Consider the following 6,262-nt stretch of genomic DNA (forward strand, 5'->3'; position numbering starts at 1 on the left):
CAGGTGTAGTATATTACAGGTGTACTATATGGAGGTGTAGTATATTACAGGTGTATTATATGGGGGTGTAGTGATGTTGCATATTACAGGTGTAGTATATGGAGGGGGTGTAGTAATGTAGTATATTGGGTAGAACGGAGTTAATTATATTAGTCCGGCCCTCTAAAGTTAAACAAACTAGAGTTAAACAAGGTCAGGGAAGCACCATGTAGGAGGGAGGCAGAATGCACTAAAGGGGCACCTCGTAGAAGGGACAGCAGTGGCTGCTAAAATATATGGAATCGTGTCCTTTGTCCATATCAGGTGCTTGGGAATATGACCACTCTAATACAAGTGTGGCTGTTTTTGCTTTCTTTTCCCCAAATAAGTAACTTTTTCTTACTTCCTTTTTTCTTCCATCTACTTGCTCAGGTATAGAGCTCAAATGAGGCAATAATATTTCCCTTTGTGAACTATTTTCCATACATAAAATTCTGAACAGCCTGTTGAAAAAACATTCAGCACTTTGGTTCAAACATATTTATAACTGAAACTAGCTGTACCCTGCCACGCTTCGCTGTGGCACATTCTCGTTTAACGGATAAGAAATGAAACAGAAGATACGTTTCCAGCAAGAATTTAATTTGTCAACACTTGCGGGTATACAATATTTTTGGTTTTACCATCGACTTTGCAGATAAAAAGATTGTTGATCAGCTGTAGCAAGTTTTCGCCTCGCTCCCAGCATATAACATTTTTTCCATTCCAGCCACAGAAACAAAATCTGTGATGGGACGGTCATGTTTTGGACAATCATCTGTCAATTGAGTGAGTGAGAAAATGACTGTCATTTTGCATCTCTATGCTGTTGGCGTTGTTTCAACTCGGTTCCAACCATAGAGTGCGGTTCTTAGTCTACCGTGAACAGTTGAAATTTTTTTGCGGTTGCGCGCATGCGTGGATCGCGATGACCCAGCATATAGCGCGGTTGTTAGTCTACCGTGAACAGTTGAAATTTTTTGCAGTTTCGCGCTTGCATGGATCGCGATGAGTGCACCGAAACACTTGCGGGGCTTGGGGGGACATTGTGTCAAAATTTGACAACAATCGGTAAGACACTTTCTGAGATAAGCAAATCTTTACAAACGCACGTAAGATTTTTATTTATATAGATATTTGTGAAAGGTTTTGGTTTTTTTGCAATAGATACCTGTTACATGTTTTATATATAGTTGAAGACAAATGTAATAATCTTTATGTTGTGTACATTGACACAGCGTATATTGACACAGAATGTCATAATTTTAAGGATATACGGCTGCATGGCTACATTGTCTATAATAGGTAGAATGACTTAATGATGCCTATGATTGGTTACCAGTCCCTTAAATACACAAACCCTATCTAGACCAGCTGTCTGTGGACAGAGCGTTTCTAAGAAACAAGTGCATTGGGGGTAATGGATCGCCTAGTTCTTTTTTTTTTTTTTTTGCAGTTGACTGGTTACCTTGTTCTACAATTTATATATTTGTATGATGTTGGACTACTATTTTTAATGGAGGCCTTTATATGACGTTTTCTTCTACTTGCTCTATATGGTTTCATATAATATCCACTGCTAATGCAGTAACTCATTCTAATTATTTCATGCATTTCTAGGTATTGTCTGCCGTATATACTTATGTACCACAAGTGTCTTTTTTATCTGCTTTATATGTGAACTTATATTTTTTACAGATTTCTATTTTTAACATTAATAAAGGAAGGGGGGTTTACATTCATTATCCTGCAGGCCTCCTCCTCAAAAGGTGTTTTCTACACACGTACATTGGACTCAGGGCCAGCGTCAGCACCCGGCAAACCAGGGCAAATGCCGGGGCCCTGGAGAGCCGGAGGGGCCCACTCGGCCTCGTCAGTCCTGCTGTCCCTTGGCCGGGGACCACTCGCCTTTACAGTTCTGCTGCCCCCGACCGAGTTCCAGGGACCGCAGTCCTCAGCAGCAATCTGCAGCGCCGTCCCTTTAAGGCGCGCAGACATCCTGGTTTGAACTTCAACTGTGGGCGGAGTTACCGCCTGCTCAGTCCCACAGATGAAGGAGGCGAGCTTCTGTCCGGCGCTATGTGGGCCCCCTCTCCACCGTGACCTAAGCGGGTAAGTGCCCTCCCCGCCTCCCGATTATGGGCCCCGGTGAGCTACTTCTACCCCCTGGATGTATCCCCTGCCAATCCCCCCCACCCCTCCCCGGTGCCGCGTGAGCTGGCCCCGCAGGGCCGCGAGTGCGGGCCCCGCAGGCTGCGTGTGCTGGCTCCGCAGGGCCGAGAGTGCGGGCCCCGCAGAGCCGCGAGTGCGGGCCCCGCAGAGCCACGGGTGTGTGGGTGCGGGCCCCGCAGAGCCGCGGGTGCGGGCCCCGCAGAGCAGCAGAGTTGTGTGTGTTTGTTTGTCTGTATGTAGCAGAGTTGTGTGTGTTTGGCTGTCTGTATGTAGCAGAGTTGTGTGTGTTTGTATATAGCAGAGTTGTGTGTGTTTGTCTGTATGTAGCAGAGTTGTGTGTGTTTGTCTGTATGCAGCAGAGTTGTGTGTGTTAGTCTGTATGCAGCAGAGTTGTGTGTGTTAGTCTGTATGCAGCAGAGTTGTGTGTGTTAGTCTGTATGCAGCAGAGTTGTGTGTGTTTGTCTGTATGCAGCAGAGTTGTGTTTGTCTGTATGTAGCAGAGTGGTGTGTGTTTGTATGGAGCAGAGTTGTGTGTGTTTGCCTGTATGCAGCAGAGTTGTGTGTGTTTGTCTGTATGCAGCAGAGTTGTGTGTGTTTGTATGCAGCAGAGTTGTGTGTGTTTGTCTGTATGCAGCAGAGTTGTGTGTGTTTGTCTGTATGCAGCAGAGTTGTGTGTGTTTGTCTGTATGCAGCAAGGTTGTGTGTGTTTGTCTGTATGCAGCAGAGTTGTGTGTGTTTGTCTGTATGCAGCAGAGTTGTGTTTGTCTGTATGTAGCAGAGTGGTGTGTGTTTGTCTGTATGCAGCAGAGTTGTGTGTGTTTGTCTATATGCAGCAGAGTAGTGTGTGTTTGTCTGTATGCAGCAGAGTTGTGTGTGTTTGTCTGTATGCAGCAAAGTTGTGTTTGTCTGTATGTAGCAGAGTGGTGTGTGTTTGTATGCAGCAGAGTTGTGTGTGTTTGCCTGTATGCAGCAGAGTTGTGTGTGTTTGTCTGTATGCAGCAGAGTTGTGTGTGTTTGTATGCAGCAGAGTTGTGTGTGTTTGTCTGTATGCAGCAGAGTTGTGTGTGTTTGTCTGTATGCAGCAGAGTTGTGTGTGTTTGTCTGTATGCAGCAAGGTTGTGTGTGTTTGTATGCAGCAGAGTTGTGTGTGTTTGTCTGTATGCAGCAGAGTTGTGTGTGTTAGTCTGTATGCAGCAGAGTTGTGTGTGTTTGTCTGTATGCAGCAGAGTTGTGTTTGTCTGTATGTAGCAAAGTGGTGTGTGTTTGTCTGTATGCAGCAGAGTTGTGTGTTTGTCTATATGCAGCAGAGTTGTGTGTGTTTGTCTGTATGCAGCAGAGTTGTGTGTGTTTGTCTGTATGCAGCAGAGTTGTGTGTCTGTCTGTCTGTAAGTGTATATGACTGTATAGATTTGTCTGTTTATATGTATTTTTGTGAGTTTGTCTTTAAATATGTATATGTACGTGTTCGTATCGGTGTCTGTGTGTGGATGGGGCCCACTGGGACTCTTCCGCCCGGGGCCCACAAAAACCTGGAGCCGGCCCTGATTGGACTATTACTTATTGTAAGTGTTATCAGTATTGCATTCACACATCCTAGTGTATTTTTTTCTCGAACCGCACACAAACCCAAAGAGTTTCATTGATACATAGTATAAACATAGGTGTTTTAAAAAGGGATCTGTGTCTCTGGTCTGTGAGATTCAGAGCATATCCTATTCTCATCCATTTTGAGATCAGCATCATCCATTAAAGCCTATGGGGATCCATATGAAACACAGAAGACATATATTGTACTTTAGAGTCCCTTCCGAGTTTTATCCTTTATTAATCCATTGATAATGGATTGATAAAAGTATGGATAAAAAGTTCAGTCTACCTGCTTCAGTGGAAAAAATGCTACAAAAAAACCCCCGGATGCGATGGTAACACTCACACAGCTATACAGTATAAGGCTATGTTCACACAGTGCATTTTGCTTCAGCAAAACATGATCTTTTGGTAGTAAAAAAGCTGCTTGTTTACTGTATTTTTTGGTGTGTCATTTGTCTACAGTACATGTTTAAATAAAGTTAGATTCATTCACCAAAAAAGCAAAAATGTAGCATTTTTTCACTCTCATTGCTTTCAATGGTGAAAAAAGCAGCAAAAAACAAAACAAAAAATAATTGACAAGCTGCTTTTTGCAAAAATGCAGCAGATTTCCAGTTCAATTTTAAAAAAAAGCCGGTGTATGTCTGTGTGTGAATGAGATTTCTGGAATCTCATAGGTTTTGCTGGTACTGGAAAAACAAACCACTTTTATTAGCATTAATTTGCATAAAACTAATGGAAAAAACAGCAGCAAAAATGATGAAAAAACTGACATGATGCTTCTTGCAGAATCGCAGCAGTTTTCCATTTCAGTCAGGACAAAAAAGCAAATGTGTGCACAAGATTTCTGGAATCTCATAGGTTTTGCTGATACTGTAAGGCTATGTGCGCACTTTGCGGTTTTTCATGCGTTTCCGCAGCGTTTTGAACTGCAGCGTTTTAATGCCAAAATGCATGCGTTTTGATTTTCAAGCAAAGTCTATGGGAAATAGGGATTTCTTGTGCGCACTTTACAGTTCAAAACGCTCCGTTTAATTTGCATATTATTTTTATTTTTGTTCAAAGAAGCAGCATGTCAATTGTTTTTGCCATTTGTGCTGCGTTTTACTAACAGTGAAGTCAATTAGAAGTTGCAAAAAGCAACAAACATCAAAATTCCAGCGTTTTACCTGCTTTTTAGCTGCAGAAAACATGCGTTTTGGACTACATAAGCGCATGGGTTTATGACATCAAAATAATGGAATGATATGTCCCTTTACATACATACATAGTCCGACAATTAAATTAATAAAAAATATTAATGTATTGCTATTTTAACCATTAATAGTATAAAACCTCTATAATTATGTTAATTATGTTAATTATAACTATTTTCGTCATGATTTAAATAATTATATTTGTTTCCTTTTTTTTTCCCTTTTTTCATAGTGTTTGACTGTTTAAACTTTATTTAGCAGTGGCTTTATGTTCAAAACGCATCTGTATTTACGCAATGGAAAAGCATGTACATTGCGCTAAAAACGCGGCTAAAACGCGGTAAATACGCACGCGTATTTATCGCGTTTCTGTGGTCAAAAGCAACTTTGGCAAAAACCATTTCTGCCAGAGGATGCGTTTAGAACTGCAACTACCTCGACGCAAAGTGCGCACATAGCCTAAAAAACAGCTTTTTATTAGCACGGATTAGCATAAAACCAATGAGAAAAAAATACAGCAACAACGCACTGTGTGATTATAGCCTTAAGGCTTGATTAAAGACAGTCACCTTGACCACTCCGGCACTATGCCCACCTTCACCTCTTTCATACACTATTCATTTGACCCAGTAAGTACTATCAGTCCCTGTACTAATTTTTCACAGGCAATATACACAAATTAAGCAATGAAATCTCAAATGTAAATATTTTGTATTAAATTGATAAACAAGCAATTAACGTGTCACACTGCTCGATGGTGAACAAAGAAGGCGTCTTTCCAATTTGTGATTACCTTGTGACTTTCTAGTGCCTGTATCTTCCACCGCTCTCCTTCAAGGATTAGCTGCTGATGAATAAACTGTTTGAAAGTTTCACAATGCGACAGCTGGGCTGGTTCGGTTGAGCAATGAGTGTGGAGTTCAGGAAGTAACAGCAGTTACAAAATGTCCTTATCTTTGTAATTAAAATCATCTCAAAGGGCATTTGGAAAGGAAATCATATTGCCCACATAACTGATTTCTCCAAGTCTGAACATTCTAAGTGCTATTATTACTGGGAATTTATGTAGGAAAAATACATATAATGTTTATCAACCCTTATTTTCTTGATAAGGGGAACAACATTTTTCTTTAATGAGCTAAGGGAACTATGCAAGTCATGGCTGTTAGAGAAAAGCATCCTTGACTGATTCAGACTCTTCTGCCGATAGATGAGCTGAATGAATCCAGATGAAGACAATGAATAGATCAAATGAGACATTCTAAAAAAAAACAAACAAAAAAAAA

General features: G+C 41.1%; 1 protein-coding gene across 1 annotated transcript in view; it reads right to left on the reverse strand.

Annotated features, from left to right (window-relative positions):
* TANGO2 (transport and golgi organization 2 homolog) overlaps nt 1–5,875 on the reverse strand; it is a 285,769-nt gene extending 279,894 nt beyond the window's left edge. Inside the window, exon 1 of the mRNA XM_075341767.1 lies at nt 5,770–5,875. The gene's annotated coding sequence lies outside the window, so the exon portion shown is untranslated. The remainder of the gene's footprint in view (nt 1–5,769) is intronic.
* Nucleotides 5,876–6,262: the final 387 nt, after the last annotated feature.

The sequence above is a fragment of the Anomaloglossus baeobatrachus genome, chromosome 1, assembly GCF_048569485.1.
Source record: "Anomaloglossus baeobatrachus isolate aAnoBae1 chromosome 1, aAnoBae1.hap1, whole genome shotgun sequence".
In the NCBI taxonomy this organism is placed as follows: Eukaryota; Metazoa; Chordata; class Amphibia; order Anura; family Aromobatidae; genus Anomaloglossus; species Anomaloglossus baeobatrachus.